General features: G+C 35.4%; 1 protein-coding gene across 1 annotated transcript in view; it reads right to left on the bottom strand.

Moving 5' to 3' along the window:
• Nucleotides 1-11,054: 11,054 nt before the first annotated feature.
• AKAP6 (A-kinase anchoring protein 6) overlaps nt 11,055-16,640 on the bottom strand; it is a 353,091-nt gene continuing 347,505 nt past the window's right edge. The window contains exon 17 of the mRNA XM_063090114.1: nt 11,055-12,026. The gene's annotated coding sequence lies outside the window, so the exon portion shown is untranslated. The remainder of the gene's footprint in view (nt 12,027-16,640) is intronic.

Here is a 16,640-nt window from a genome sequence, read left to right as displayed (position 1 = left end):
ATAAAAATTCTGAAAAGTCTGATAGTGTAGGATGGAGAGATGAGCTGGTAACATGACAGGGAAGGAGTGTTGAGAACAGGGCTGCTACTAGACTCTATGGTACATTGTTGAAAATGCAAAAAGATGTATTCTCACTCTGGGGAGACTTATTCCCACATGTGTGCTGACATGACTTGGCCAGCAGGACACTGGATGGCTGCACCTGACTGGCCCCTCCAGCTAGTTTTTGAGCAGTGTGCAAACACCGCCGACAGAAAGTTTTTCATGGCAACAGATATTTAAGCACATATCTAGGTGTAGGAAAAGTTGTCAATTGTTGGTAGAGGTGAGGGTGACATGGACTGTAATTAAGAGACAGGAGACTAGGAAGAACTGCTAGAGGAAAGTAAAAAAGAAGCATGAAAAGATGGACTTAAAACACAGTTGCTCTTAGACAATGAACAGAGCAGATATGGCCATGTATGCCGATACCATACTTGAAATATTTTTCTAATGTCATTAATCCTTTCTCATAATACAGGCATGGAATGGAATCCAAATCTCCTTTGGTATTTTTAAAAAGACCACAAACAGTTGTGATTTCAGTGAGTATCACATAGTTATAAAAAAAAGACTAGGAAAGATCTCTAAGAACTAATATGGAGTGATTTCCAGGGGATATCAAATTAAGAAATCAAAGGCAAAAGTTATGCACACTATGATACCTTTTGGGCTAGAAAGAAGGCAAAATAAGAAAATATACATGTATCTGCTTCTTATCATGGAAAGAAACAGAGGAAGATTAAGCCAGAAGACAATGGATCTGTGCACTTACAAGGCCTGGGGGCAAATGAGATGGAAGGGATAGGACAGGGAGTGACAGTTTTGAGTACACCTTTTTGTATCATTTCAGCTTGGAAAGTGTGTTACTATTCTATCTACTCACAAAATAAAATCAGACCATTAAGAATGGGAGGGAGAAAACTGAAGCAAATAAAATAATCAAACATTCAATTTAAACAGCTATGACATTCATATAATTATTTTAAATGAATGTCATAACTGTATTGAAAGGAAGAAATAAAGAAATAAGGGAGGGAGGGAAGGAAGGAAGGAAGAAATCCCAGTAACTTATGAACTTTGGTACACAGGGTTCAAGGATACACCCTCAATATTGAGCAGGTGGGTAGGGTGTGTGGGAAGGAGAGGGTAGGGGATGGGGGAATTTCAAACAAATCCTCAACTCTTCTTAAGTAGGTTTGTTTATTATCATGGTTCTGAAGCAATTCTGACACTATTTTAAATGTATTGTACTAAGGTACTTCAAAAAGTTCATGGATTTGTATTATTTTTAATTCTATTTTTCCATGAACTTTTTGAAGAACCCTCATATTACCAGCAAATGATGTTTGGTGAAATGTGTTGATGTTGGTATACAGGGTTCTCATGGTGGAAGAAGGAAAATACAAGTACGAAATCGGGGAAGTCATGGAAGAATCCTGTGGGAATTGATGGAAATTGGAGATACTGGTGTGAAGTGATTTCTAAAATAAGTATATGTGTGTGTATGAATATGCCCTTGTGTGGATATGACTGTATGTGTGTATATATATATGTGTATATACATTCATTTATTTCCTAGTTCTGGGGCTGACAGGGTCAAGAAGCGAACATCCCTCAGTAGCAGTAAACACTCCGAGCACTCAAGTCTTGGTCTCTAATGCCAGCCCTGCTAAAATGAACCAAGACTCCTCAGAGAAATGGCTGATTCAAGGGTTGGGACATGTAGATACAAGATAAGATTAGACCTCTTTATTACGCTGGAAGTAAGGAATTGCATTTGAAAAGTCACAAGGATAAAAGAGCCAGACTGAAGAGTTTCCCACTGGCCAAATCTGGGACAATTTGAGCACAAAAATAATTTAAGGGGAGTACTAAATCATAAATAATTGGAGAAAAAAGGAATTCATAAATTCATATCTGTGATAAATAGATATGAAGAGAGGGATCTTACTTACTGTGGAATACCAAGGGCCAACTGGTAAATGTGGACAGAGTGTTAGATCTAAAAAATCAGAATTTTGTAACCATCTTTGTGAAGATGGTAGACAAAAATTATCAGTGGGTGCTAAATACAGAACATTTTGAAGAAGGGGAGGATATTTGCATGGTTCTAAAGTGTTTCTCCACAAAATGATCAAAATTAACATCACTAATGGGGAAACAGATGGATATTGTGTTTCTCCAGATATGACACCCTGAAAAGGACAGAGTATCGCCAGCGCAGTATTTCTGCTGAGAATGCATAATTTCAATCTTATCATGAGGAAAGACCAGACAAACACAAAATAAGGAATAATCTAGTAAAAAAAAGGGGGGGGGGTGTCCTATTCTTCAAAATTGCTGATGTCATAAAAAGATGAAGAAAAGCTAGGGAAATGTTTCCAGATAAAAGGAGGCTAAAGAGATATGACACCTAAATTCAATACCTAAATCATGAACTGAAGGGAGGAAAATGCTATAAAGGATATTATTAGAAAAACTGACAATATTGGAATGTGAAAGGTAGGTCAGATAAAAATATTGTATTAATGGAAATTTATGCAGTTGATAACTGTACTATGGTTATGTAAGAGAATGTAGCTACATTCCCATTTGGAAACATACAATGAAGTATTTAGGAATAAAAGGCCATGATATGTGAAAGTTATCTTCAAATGGTTCTAAAACAATAAAAACCAGATAGATAGATGATAGGAAGGGAAAATAATAAAACAAATGGGGTGAAATATTAGCAATAGGTGAATCTGATTAAAGCATACTATTTTTATTTTTGCAATATTTTATAAATCTAAAATTATTTTCAATAAAAAAGTTTTAAAAAAAACAGTTGTCATTTGTCATTATATTAAATGTTTGTAGTAGGTGTGTTGCCAGTGGTGAAATCTGACAAACATAACCCAGGGACTCTGGTATTTTAGAAAATATCTCTTGAAGATAATAAGAGTTTTGAGATACATTTTTTGCAAACTGAGACTTCACTATTTACTCTTAAGTCTAGAATATTTTGGGGAAAAAAGTCCCATAGGAAGAAAAATCATATAAAGGACGCTAAGAATCATAGCAAAGCCCACATTTTTATTTCACTAAATAGAAATTTAATCTATACTTACACTTTATAGAATTGTATCTCTCCATCACCATCACCTCTCTCAGATATGAAACAAAATACACGGAGAGGAAATGACATATATTAAGGTATTTCAAGCAAAATGTAATGATAGAAATGTATGTTCCTACTAGAACATTAATCTCATCCTTCATAATTAACTATTGCATTTCATCAGGCTCTGACCTTTAAGGTGCTCCTGTTGTGTGTGTTTTTAATGCCTAACTTTTCGGGAAAATGTGCAGAGGTCATAATGAAGCATAATTATATACAGTATATAATTTTCTTTGGCCTTTTTCAAGTGCTAATTTAGCTATCATTTCTTCCTATAGAATTTTTATAAGAAATACTATTTAAAATGAATGTCCTTTCTTCAGTTTTGGCATCAATTACATGTTCAATAAGTATTTAATACAGAGAAGAAATCTAGCAACATATATATGGATGTTAAGTGAACACTGTACAACAAATCCTTATTTCTCTAGTTGGTAAATGAGCTTTTAAAATAGCTTTTTTTTCCCCTCCACACTCTGCTTTTATGAAAAGGAAACAACTAACTAACGTATCTCTCTAATCCTCAATTTTCTTATTATAAAATGGGTATCACCAGTCATGGAGTATTGTGAGGTTTAAACTGAGAATGTAAAGTGCTTAGCATAGTGCCTGGCACATAGTAGGCACTCAGGTGATAATAATTTATTTTATTTAGATTGATTTAAAAATAATATCCAGAGTGTGTCTATTTATTTAGACTAATTTCCTGTAAATTACTCGTCTAAATTTATTTTATTTAGATTGATTTAAAAATAATATCCAGAGTGTGTCTATTTATTTAGACTAATTTCCTGTAAATTACTCGTCTATGATACTAAACAATAATTGGTGATTATAAGATGATGCTGAGTCATCAAAGATTAAGTTGTGTTTAAAAATGTTTGAGGGGCAAGTCACATATGGGTTAAGTAATAAGACCCTTAAATTGATAAGAATAGTCTGTTCAATCATTCTGAATCAGAATCTGTTTTATCTTTTTGAAAAATGTATTCATTCAAGCGTTATTTCCTGTTTATAGAAAATGCCTCAACCTGTAAATGATTAGAAATTTTAATTTCTAAAAAATTTTTAAAATATAGTTTGCATGGAAAGATGTCACTGGTACATTAGAAGAGAATATCCAGAACTTAGAACAATGATAGAAGTATTTGGATAAGTGGCAAATAGTGTACATGTAAAAATGGAATTCTTTCCTGAAAAGTTAAGGAGTTCTCACTTTACAAAACCTTGCCGTAAGCACCATTAATCATTTGAGATTGGCAGGGATGAGAGTACAGATATGAAGACTGATTTTGATTTTCACACCATTTTAATGACAAGATAAATTTCAGCATCTTGACTTACTATATAAAAAGACATTTTAAAATAAATGAAACATATTTGCAAGCAAGCAAACACTCACACCAGAGGGAATTACTTGTTTTGAATTGCTGTCTTAGTGTAAGTAACTTGATCAACTAATAGAACCAGACTAATTCTATAAACCTTAGAGTATTTTTTTGTAAACCAGTGGTTGGGGAATATTGGGATTTAAAAGATGATCTTGTGCATTTTTATGTTCCTAAAGCCTTCAATCATTTTAAGTCCTTGAATAAATTTTGCTGAATAATTTTTGTTTTATGTCTATAATAGCCCATTTGTTTATAGAGTTGGGTTTTTTTTTTTTTTTTTAATGTCAGGTTATGTGTAACTAAGACAAAGAAATGTTTTAGGAATTTTAGCATTGTTTCTTTTTAAATCATTTATTCATTTATATTAAATGAATAAAATCCATTATATGTCTTCATGGTGTGGGGAAAAAAATACCAAAATGGTGTCTAGTGATACTAGTCAGACTTCCCCACATAAAACGAAAAAGGAAGAAAGAGCAATGGAATAGTCAGTAAATTTGATAATATGCAGCTTCTGTGGTAGAGACACAAAAGATTTTGTGTACACCTGGAAACCTTGATGTTTCATATCTTATGGCTCCATAGTTAAGTGGGCCAAATCATCAGGACTGGCATTTTACATTTGCTTTTTGAGTTCCTATTTTTCTGAAGAACATACTTACCAGAAAGTTCAAGTTCTTTGTGCCGTGGATCACTTGGGGCTGCACATGCATGTGAAAGGGCTTCTCTTGTTCTTTGGGCATCCTGTCCCAGGTTTTAGGACAGTTCATTTCAAGCAGAGAGCACAAGCCTCAGTATCAATGATTCTTAAACGTGATGTCACAAGGGGTTTGTAACCAATAATAAAGTACCAAAATTTAGGAATAAGTTTTTAAGTACAAATTAGATTGGCTTCAAAGTTACCCTTAGAGCAATGTCACTCCAGTCAGCTATATTAAGATACTCTTCTTGAGTGGGAGAAAAGGGGGTAGAGTGTTCCCTGCACTGGAAATTGTTTATTAATGCTTGGCAAAAGCCTGAAAGTGTCTCGCTATGGTCTAATTTTTTAAGTCCCCCCCCTCAAATTCATAGATTGAAACCTAATCCCCAACGTGATAGTATTAAGAGGTGTAGCCTTTGGGAGCTGATGAAGTTGTCAGGGCAGAGCCCTCATGAATGGGATTAGTGCCCTTAAAAAAGAGGCCTAAGGGAGCTCCCTTGCCCCTTCCACCATGGGAGGACACAGCAAGAAGCCACCATCCATGAAGCAGAGAGCTGCCCTCACCAGACACTGAATCTGCTGGCACCTGGATCTTTGACTTCCAAGCCTTCAGAACTGTGAGCAACACATTTCTGTGTTTTATAAATTATCCGTTCTAAGGTATTTTGTTATAGCAGCCCAACTAGACTAAGAAAGTCTCACATGTGTGAACACCTTCCAAGTTCTGTGCCTTGCAATGGAAAAGAGACAGAGAAATTGATTTATGCAGGCCCTGATTTATGTCAAAACACAAGGACAAATAAGCTCTGCATAAGTTTTGCTTTGGTGAGAGCAGAATCGAGAATCAGAACAAACGAATTAAGGATCACAATGGTGTCAAAGCATTGGCCAAAATGCCATTGCCCAAGAAACCTTACGATTGTAGGCCTGACCCTCACACATCATTTTATTATTTTACTCTGGAAATGCAAATACAAGGCAAGACTCAAATTAAAAGGAATGGATATGTGGAAGGTATATGGTTGCTTTTAAAGAAGGAGAAAGTGGCAAAAAGGCTTTCTTGAGTGTTCCCTTCATAGGCATGTGGTAGTGGGATGTGGTGGTGCTGTCAAAGGTGAATTAAGGAAAAAAGTAAAGAAGGATTGTTCCTTTTGAACATCTATTCAATAAGGGTGTCCACGTGTGACCATAGCAGAGTCTGTGGTGAATTTTTATTTTTTCCTTGGTAAATTCAGATTTTTATTTATGACCAGCAGTCTGGAAATGAAGGTGTACTTTATGCAATCTTTTGATCTTGGTTTTACCTTTGTTTGGGTTGAAAAATAAATCTGAAAAAACTGACTATAAAACGGCCTGGATTTAATTTTTTGAACCGCTTTAGGAAAACATTTAGAGAAGGGACTCCAGTTTATTGGTACAATGAAGTGAGTTTAGGTTGTGTCAATTTTTCTGATGGTTTTGATTGAACCAATTATTTAGTCTGTAATTGACTAACCCACTAAATCAATTGAAGCCAGGCAGTAATAGCAAGTGAACTAAATTTAAATCCTTAAACAAACTGTGGATGTGGAATAATCAAGTCTATGAAACAAAGCACACTTAATTTTTCTAATGTGAAACTGAAATTGAAAATGCAATAAAATCTAGAAAGTAAAAAATAACCATTGCAGGTACTTATATGTTACATTGACTTTGCAAATGGAAATCTATCTACCTCCAAGAAAACGGTGTCAGAATTTAGAATAACATAATTTTCTGTAATGGGTCGGATAGTAAATACTTTAACTTTTTCAGGCCATATGGTTTTTGTCACAACTACGTAACTGTGTAGTTACAGTGTAAAATCAGCCATGACAATACGTAAACAAATGTGTGTGGCTGTATTCCAATAAAACTTTATTTATGGACACCAAAATTTGAATTTCATTTAATTATCACATCACGAAATGTCCTTTTGATTTTTTTCAACCACTTAAAAATGTAAAAATCCTTCTTACCTTACGGGTCAAACAAAAATAGGCAGTGGGCTGGATTTGTCCAAGTTTGCTGACCCCTGTCTTAGACTAACGAAGCATGAGCTTTAAGAGTAAGCTGTGAACTTCAAGACACAGCAAGAATGCCAGTGATTCATTCACTCTTCATTGTAGAGTAGTTATCAAACACAACATCACCTATGTACTCTATAGTACTTGACAACAAAGTTTACCCTGAGTTTAATAATGAAAAAACAACTGGACCCACCCAGATTGTGGATCATTCCATAAAACTGGCATGGACTATTCAGAAATGTCAATGTTATGAAAGACCAAAGAAAGAAAGAATAAAAGCACAGGGAAAAACTTCAAGATTAAAAAGACAGAAACTAGAAGTGATATGTGATCTTTGTTTGGATCCTGGATTAAAACAAAAATAACTGTAAAGGGACATATCTGGGCATTTGGAGAAATATAGATATGGACTATGAGGTAATCTTTTGTCAATGTTATATTTCTTGAGTGTGAGGATGACATTGTAGACCTGTAGAAGAATGCCCTTGTTCTCAGGTGATATATGCTGCAGTATTTACAGATGAAATATTATACTCTACAATTTAATTTCAAATGGCTTGATCACACACAAAAATGTGTGTGTGTAGAGATGAAATGTAGCAAAATATTAACAGTAAATGAATCTGAGTGATGAGTATGTTAAGGCTTTGTCCTACTCTTTCAACTTTAATATAGGTCTAAAATTATTCAAAATAAAAATTAAGAATATATAGAAAAAAGAGATATAGTTGTAAATTTAGTTGGCCCAAGTTATATTTGAAATATAAGAATTATATGATGCTTGAAAAATCAGTTTTTCTTTATAATTCTAAAATCATTCCAACTGCATTTGGAAATTAAAACAATTTGAATTGTAAGAAATATCTGGATCATTTCACTCTGTTTTAATATTTTCTAGTTGACCCAGGAATTATAGAATGGATAAAAACCTAAGCTGGATGAACCAAACATGACAAAATCATCAAACTCAGGTTCTCAAAAGCCCTACATTTAGATTGTTCTGTTGTTGCATAAGATGCACATTTATTCAGTGTCCGGATATCTGAAAAAATACTTTTTTTCTGTAGTTAAAACCAGTTCACTTCTTCTTGTCATCAGGTGCAGATCATTTTGTATCCTATTTTGCTCACTAGATTTTTGAAAATGTAGAGTAACTAGATAAGAAACAAAGTAAATGGAGTTGTCATTTAATTTGGCGAAAAGTCATAATCACTCTATTCAAGGCCATGAAAGGCACTCTCAGAAATAAACTGTAAACTCTTTGGAGGCAAAGACCACATTTCAGTTGCCTTTATATATCCAATGCCTCACACGATGCATGTTTGTTGAATGACTGAATGACTAAATAAATAAATACCCTGCTTTATATGGAAACAGGTTAGGTTTGGACTTGATGTAAGGAGAAGGTTCAAGACAACTCTGGCACTGGACTGGACCACTGAAGGAAGTCGTGGATTCTTATTTATTTACTTATTTATTTATTTATTGAAATTTACAATAATAGAATAAACATATATCTTGAATATAATTTTAGAGAAAACTTAGCACTTAAATGTTCAGATATTTTTCTACATGTGTGATGAAGACAGTTCCTCAGTTTCAAGGATTCTGTGTTAACATTCAGTCAGATTGAAATGGATCTGAAAACAATGGCATATGAAGGGCGGTTGAGGAAATAATGGTTGGGAGAGGATGAGTGACTGGCCTCAATTGTCTTCGGGGTTGCCATGAGGAAAGAGGGAGTAGAAATACTCTGAGCTGCTCCATAAGACAGAACTAGGACCAATGAGCAAAATTAAAAGCAGGGGTAGGGGGTCACTATGCAGATTTTAGCAACCTGAGAAACAACTTTCTAAGAAAGAGACATGCCCAACAGTGGAATTGTTTGCTTTAACAGATAACGAACCACCGTCACTGGAAGTGTGTGGGCAGAGTTGGAGTAACTGTTTTTAAGGGTAATTGGGGAAGAAGCGCCTACATGGGGTGAGCGATTGAGGCTGTTCCATCTCTTCCAACCTGAGAAGGCATTGTTCAAGAAACTTGAAAGTCATCCTGCAAATTTGGTGTTAACACTAAGCAGATAATTAATAAATACTTTCAATACCTCACATTCTTCTATGAGCATACTCGCGTAACAAGCAATTAGAACATCATAGTTTGTCCTTTGCCTGTTTTACCAATAGATGTAGGTTTGACATTAGTTATTACCCACAGAAAATTTAGGTTGTCTCAATACATAAAATACCATATCCCAACATAGGTCTAGAATGCTCTGAGACATTTCAAAGACTCTAGGGTTTGTTTTTTCTCTACATCCTGGGCCACTATCCCTGTGTACTCTATCATCTCAAACCTAGCTTATTTTCTACAACTGCCTCCTAACTAGACAATTATCTCTAATCTCTTCCCCTGGTAGTCCTGTTGAACACTGCAACTAGATGTCTGCCTAAAACCCCTTTTGAACAACTTACTACCTATTCAAAGGCCTACATAATTCGTCCATTTAGAAATATGTGTGAAAAGGGGCATAAAAATACAAATAGTCATTGAAGTGGTAGAATTATAGATAAGCATTATTTTAATGTTCTTGCTGTGGTCCTAATGATAAATAAAATAAGGTGTGAAGCAAAGACTACACAGTTTCCTTGCCACCTAGCATATTACATACAACAGCACCAACTTAGCCTTTTAAAAGACCCTTCATTGAGTCCTCCCAAGTTACCTTTCCTCCTATTACCCATGCAGTAAAGCTTCATTACTATTCTCTTGTCTAACTTTCTGCTCTCTCCTAATCTCTTTTCTTCTGCTTGTCCCTCTCTGCTACTTCTCTCTGTGTGTCTCTTTCACCACACTTGCTTTCTTCCTCCCCTGCGGGACACCCACTGCATGTCATCTGTGTGCTCTCTTCTCCCTAGTGTAGGGCGGGGCCTTTGTCTTTGTGTTCATCGTTGCAACCCTGAATCTGAATAAGACCTGCAGATAAAAGGTGTTTATGAACTATCCGTTAAATTAATGATTGTCATTCCTGTGACTGCATGAATCCACAAAATTTTCCTTTTTTGAAATTTGATAAATATTGATTTTATATTGTGTGATTTTATATTGCATTACACCTTTTTCTAGTTGTATACATGTTTTAGTGTAGTCCTATCCAAATGAAATGCTACATGTCATCTGTGTTACCTAATTCAATACCTCAATTTAGCCAATTTTTATTGAGTACCTGTGTGTGTCAGGAATTTTAGTAAGCGTTATGATGTAAATTAAAAACTGCATTTAACAAGAGTCAGTAAAGACCAAATGGAATATTTCTTTGCTAATTTCTTTTACACAAAATAAATATACCTGAAATGTATAGTCTAAAGCAAAATAATAGTGACATTTTCTATACTTTTCTATCATCTTTCTATCAAACCCATTCAAAAGAATTATTTAAAATAAATTAAGACATACAAGATATCCTGAAATCCAATATTAAACCATTAATGATAAGTAGAAATTGGTTTAGGGAGACTGGTGTTTAACCATTTGTTGTTCCATGATCTTTAGAGTGACTGGAAAGATTTTGAAAATCATGAAGCCTTCATGTCTAGTCTCTAAGTAATTTTAAGCCTTTTAAGTAATATGGATATTTTGGAAGCTGCTACATGTTATATATTTCCAGAACCAGATGCAACAATTTGGTAAAGAACACAGGTAGAAGAGATCACTAATTTTCCTTTTCCCCCAATAAACTATGTTTATTATGCCAATTTTAATTACCATGCAATCTAATGGATTTAAGGCTTATATTTTCCACATCACTAGACATCACAAACATGAAAGCATTTTAGACTGTCATTATACATCAATGTTTGTACTTGGTTATACATATATACAGAAATTATTCACACATCTTAACCTTGCTATTTCCTCCTTTCAAACCAATATAATTTTACCATGAAAGCAGCTTTTTAATAAATGGTATAAGAAATACAGCAAGGCACACTTTTTAAAAAAACTTTTTTCTCATTACCATCTCAAGAAGCATAAAAAACCAAAAATGTTGTACATAATTTAATAGTAGAATTCACCAGTTTATAATATACAACACCATATAGTTGTTTCTTGAAGTGCTGCATAGATTATTATTTTTTTAATGAAATAAATCAAATGGCATTTTTAAAAGTTGATTAATTTTGAGAGAAGGAAGTGTTTGTTCTCTATGCTGCAATCAAACCAAATGTTGGCTTTTTAGGTAAAACCTTTTCAATAAACATAGGCATCATACCATAAAAAAAAAAAAAAAAAAAAAAATCCAGATTGCAACATGAAATTGGTCAAGTACTGGTAGAGGAGTCATTCCAGACAGGTGAATTTAATGGACCATCAATTTGGTGAACTGCAGAACTTTAAAGAGCAGATGGGAGGGGAGGAGGCAAGCAGAAAAGTCCTGCTGGAGAGAGGGTTGGTAGAGGTAGCTTGGGACAGGAATCCATGGGAGAACAAGCAGCTTTGCTGAACTTCAAAGACAATCATCTAAAGAGAACCAGTGCACACATCCAGATCACAAGGCTCTTGTGGAAAAACTGCATTTAGAAGGAAGATTCAACTTGAGAGAAGTCAATGTAACAAATGGCAGTGACAACGTGAGACCAGCCCAGGGCGGGAAGATGAGGCCACCCCTGAGTTGCAGCCAAGCTTATCTACCAAAAAAAAAAAAAAGACAAGGTTTCAGAAATGTCTTTTTTATTTGCAAAACCAAGCCCTTTGAGGAACCACCAAAAGCTACCATTTTGAGACTACATGCTCATGTTCTGAAATAAAAGGATACATGAATTATAGTGATTGTAATAGGCCAAGGTTCACAATACTGACAAAAAACATTTTGGTATAGATGAGAAAAATACATTGATCTTTTTAAAAAGACATGGTTTCAAAGAAAACAGGAAAAATCAAGTTTGACTTTTTCTTTGGATCTCATCCACTCTTTTTTCTGTAAACTCAGTTTTGAACACTCACGATAGCTTCGAAACAACATGAAAATGTGAGGCTGCTGATGCCCAGTGATGCAGCAAAGTGTTAGCAATGATTTAAAAACCGGGAACCTGGCCTCTCAGCTTTAACCCTCCCTTCCATGACTTTATGTGTGGTGTTGAACAATTCCACTGTTTTATGTTGGTGAAATATTCATAACATTGTGATAATCCTAAAGGTTTCAGCCCCTTACCTATAAAAGGATATAACTGGGGCTTCTAGCTTAAATACCAACACATTTCATTTAAGCTACAGACAGCATTGTGGTAATGAGACTGATTCAATTATTTTTGTACATCTGATGTCTCAGATACAAATTTGTTTCAAACTCAGTCTGTTCTGCCTATCTCTAAATGGCTGAAAGCAACTGGTCAAATGTGAGGAACACCTAAATTCCAGGTTTAGGCAAAGCAGGATGCAATTATTTTAGATCCTCTGACCAGCTCTCAAATGAAGCAAGCTTTTGCTTGTCTGGTTTTAAACAGAGTTCTCATGTCTGATAACAGGTTTTTTTGTTGCTCTTCCAGAACAAAATATTCTCATTCTCCCTATCTTGCCCTCTCTTTTTCGACAATCATGCAACTTGTATAAGAGCCAGAAAAACTTTAACAAAAAGTGGTTTGTCTGGAGCCACAGGAAATTGGGGAGAGCAGGAAAGTTAAAGAACAGGGGGAGACTGGCAGGAACAGATGGGACAAAATTTGGTACAGTAAAACAGGGCAGTGACACAAGAAAGCGTGGTGCATTGTTCAAGTGCTGAGGACATGACTCATTTGAAATCTGGCCACTGAGTAGGGAATCCTTAGGTGAGGCGAATCTGGTCTTACTAAATGCTGGCATTTAAATTCTCTCTGGATAATCAATTCTTTCAACTTGGCCCACTTGGAAATGTTCAGGCTAAATTGGCCAAGGCCCAGATCTGGGTGTATGTGTGTGTGTTTGTGAATGTCCAATAAAATCTTTGTTATTTAGCATGGCAGGGCTAGTTATTCAGAAGTGCTGGATAATTAAAAAAATACTTCACATCCAGCAAAATTTTAATTTATTAAAGTGATTTTAAAGGTAAATTTGATGAGATTATACCTGTATTGTCTAGTGAAAAATTAATACATAATCACCAAAGCTAGTTTCTTAAATCTGTTTGGCCAGCTTTGAGAAATATCAAACACTTAGTGTCAATCCAATTAACAGAATGAAAATTTGTGTTGCATACATGAGGAATATTTGTTCTTACAGCTTCCTTAGGTGGTAAAAACTGAGCAGCAGCACTTTTAATTGTATATATGTATACTTGAGCACGCATTAATACAAGTGATCCCCTAAAATCTAAAACCTACAGGCCACCAACTATTACTTTTACAGACCAATAAAGTTGGAAAGGCAAAGAAGCTAAAAAGTTTTAAAGGAAATATGTGCATTGTAAGTAAACACAACTCCCAACCCCATGCCCCTAACACACACACACACACACACACACACACGCACGCACACACACACACACACACACACACACCAAAATCCCAAACAACCAGAGCAAACCAAAAGGAAAAAACAAAGTACACAATGTTTGCATGTGATGAGTTAAAATTTTATACCACAGGATTTATCCAGATTGAAGTTTAGGGTTAAACCATTCACTAAAGATCAGAGGCTTATGATGAGGATTATGAAGAAATAACTGTCAGAATACAGCAAAAAGATTAGTGCAAAGTACATCTCTTAGGCAGGTCCGAGGAGACACTCCAGACATACATTATGTGCTTCCTCCAAATTAGGCAGAAAGACCTGGATCTATCCAGTTACCTTTCCTTTGATGTGATTTGCTGTAACTGACCTCTCTATTTTTGTAGAAACACGATACATAAAATGAAAATGGTGAAAAGCACAGCAGTGTGTCTAGAAATCAGTGCAAATGCATGCTGTTAGATTATGTTATAACTTCTCAGCTTCAGTGCATTTTTACTTACAGCACAGTAAATAAAAAACCTTTTCAAAACGTTTTGAAAAAACTTTTTGTTGCAGACTGTATCTGCTATTCTAAGTTATACGGCTTCTGGATGGTATTATACTCATTTCATCATCTGAGAACTTATTTCTGAAAAACAAAAACAAAAAACCTAGCAAATTGATTTTGGTAATTTTATGCTTATACAAAGAGTACCCAACTGATGGTTTTCAAATGGCTTTAAAAAGCATTTTCTTTTGCTCTTTTGAATCCTGTAGGAAGAACAACAACAATTAAGCTCTTATAGCCATGAAACCTCATATTTACCAAATAATTTTACTACACGTTCTTGACATTAAATACTGAAGGTATGTCAACATTTTGAGATTTTTTTTTTGTCCTGGTTGGCAATACTTGAACAATACGTGAATATTTACACCCAGGTACCCAATGTTAACAACTGGGGAAAAATTCAGACACCCTGATGTTTTGTCCACATGATACTGAAAAAAAACCTAAATAGTACCACTAAATATGGCTATTTAGAAGGCTCTAGGCTGATAAGTCACTTGGGGGCGATGTGAGTTCTGCAGAAATAAAATCTAGCTGCTTCTCCCTTTGCCTGAAATAGGGCCAGGCATCGTGGGGGCTCAACAAAGTAAGGCTGGCTGGCAGGCCGGCTGGCTGATAGTTTCCCACCGGCCCTTCTGGTAAAATATGAGGGTTACACAGATCATCAGCACATTCACTTCCTCCAAGCCTAAAGATGGAGCTGCTCATCATTTACATTTCATTTCAATTCTATGTCTATGTAAGAGAGAGAAGAAATTCCCAAAGGATCAAAAAAGGAAGAGTACATCCCAGAGGCTTCTCCAGTGCCAGAGCTTCTCGAGCTCCGGATCTCGGCATGACTGCTGACTTGAGGGTCACAGTCACATGATGTCATGCTCAGAGTGGGGTTGCTTTCAAGCCTTTATCCCCTTTCAGAAAACAAAATCAGCCAGGCTCTACCAGCCCTTCTGTGGAGGTTGGCAGAGCCAGCGGTACAATCGGTTCTAATAGAACTTGTTTTGAAGCAGCTTATGGAATTGCAGTTACTCTCCCTTAATGGTCAGTTTTACTGCATACTGATGGGGAATGTGATTATAGGGTAGACACGTTTCACAGAAAATATATTTCTCTCTCTCCTACTTTTGTTCTCACTTGCAGCCAATTGTAAATAGAGTCTGAAACACAGAAAATTAGTTGAGCTATATTAGTAAGTAGGATGCCTTTCTTCAATTTTGTATGCTGAGTTTATTTTTAGGGTATATATATGGTATAGATTCCCCCCTCATTCCCCATTTCTAGCAGCTCTACACAGAATCACACATTTTAATGAGCTTAGGGCACAGGTGTTGAGGGAAAAAAAAATAATGATGTTTGCCATTCATCTTTCAAATTAAATAATGTGTTTTTAAATAGTAACTTTTTTCATAATACATTATGGGAACAACATTTATCTGTCACATTTTAAAAGATGTATTTGTAATAAATGTAAATTACTTTTAGAAAATCAGTAATTAGGCTCATCAAAAAATAAACAATCTGCCACAAAAAAGATAATCTTTAGCATAGTTAAGTATAATAACTGTTATTTGAATAAGTTAACAAATTAGGGTAGATTGCTTCTGTAATTCATTTCCTATAGCACGAGTTTAGGTTACAGCATTAAGCTTCTGGAGTAGGGGGTGGTGATGGCATTAGGCACCTCATGCTTGGGTGAAATATGGTCTCACATTTGAAAGCTCAAATTTTCTTCTTTAAACTTGATTGAAAAAGCATATTCATCACTGGGCCTTAGAAATGGGAAATAACAGAATCTTTGTGTCACTTTTAGAGATACATCATCGTCTCAGAATTATCAATCAATAACTGTCTCATTAAATATGAAGAATGGAATGACTTTCCTAAAAAATTTGATGGAAATCAGCCTGTCACCTTCAGGCAAAATTCAAAAATTCTGTTTTTATCAAAACGCCATTAACTTGTCATGTATTCTCTCTGCATTTGCTTTCTGTGCCTGTTCTCAATCTGTGTGTGGATAAATAAGAGCCTCTTCTTTAACGTCAGCTTCCCCCTCCTGTTTGAATCCTTAGACATGGCCATGATTAGGCGCTGTGACAGCACAGCCTTCCACTGGGGAAGCAAATGTGATGATAGTTACATTAGACAGAAGCATAAAAGGAAGGCCCAAATCAGGAGATGCAGCCTTTAACCTAATCACTGTTCATCTCCAGGCACTGAAGGGAGCGGGCAGCTCTCTGTGCAGGAAACTGAAGTGGGGTGCGCTGCGGCT

Source organism: Cynocephalus volans, chromosome 3 (assembly GCF_027409185.1).
Source record: "Cynocephalus volans isolate mCynVol1 chromosome 3, mCynVol1.pri, whole genome shotgun sequence".
Classification (NCBI taxonomy): domain Eukaryota; kingdom Metazoa; phylum Chordata; class Mammalia; order Dermoptera; family Cynocephalidae; genus Cynocephalus; species Cynocephalus volans.
Note: the sequence above shows the minus strand (reverse complement) of the source record. Positions and strands in the feature narration are given on the sequence as shown.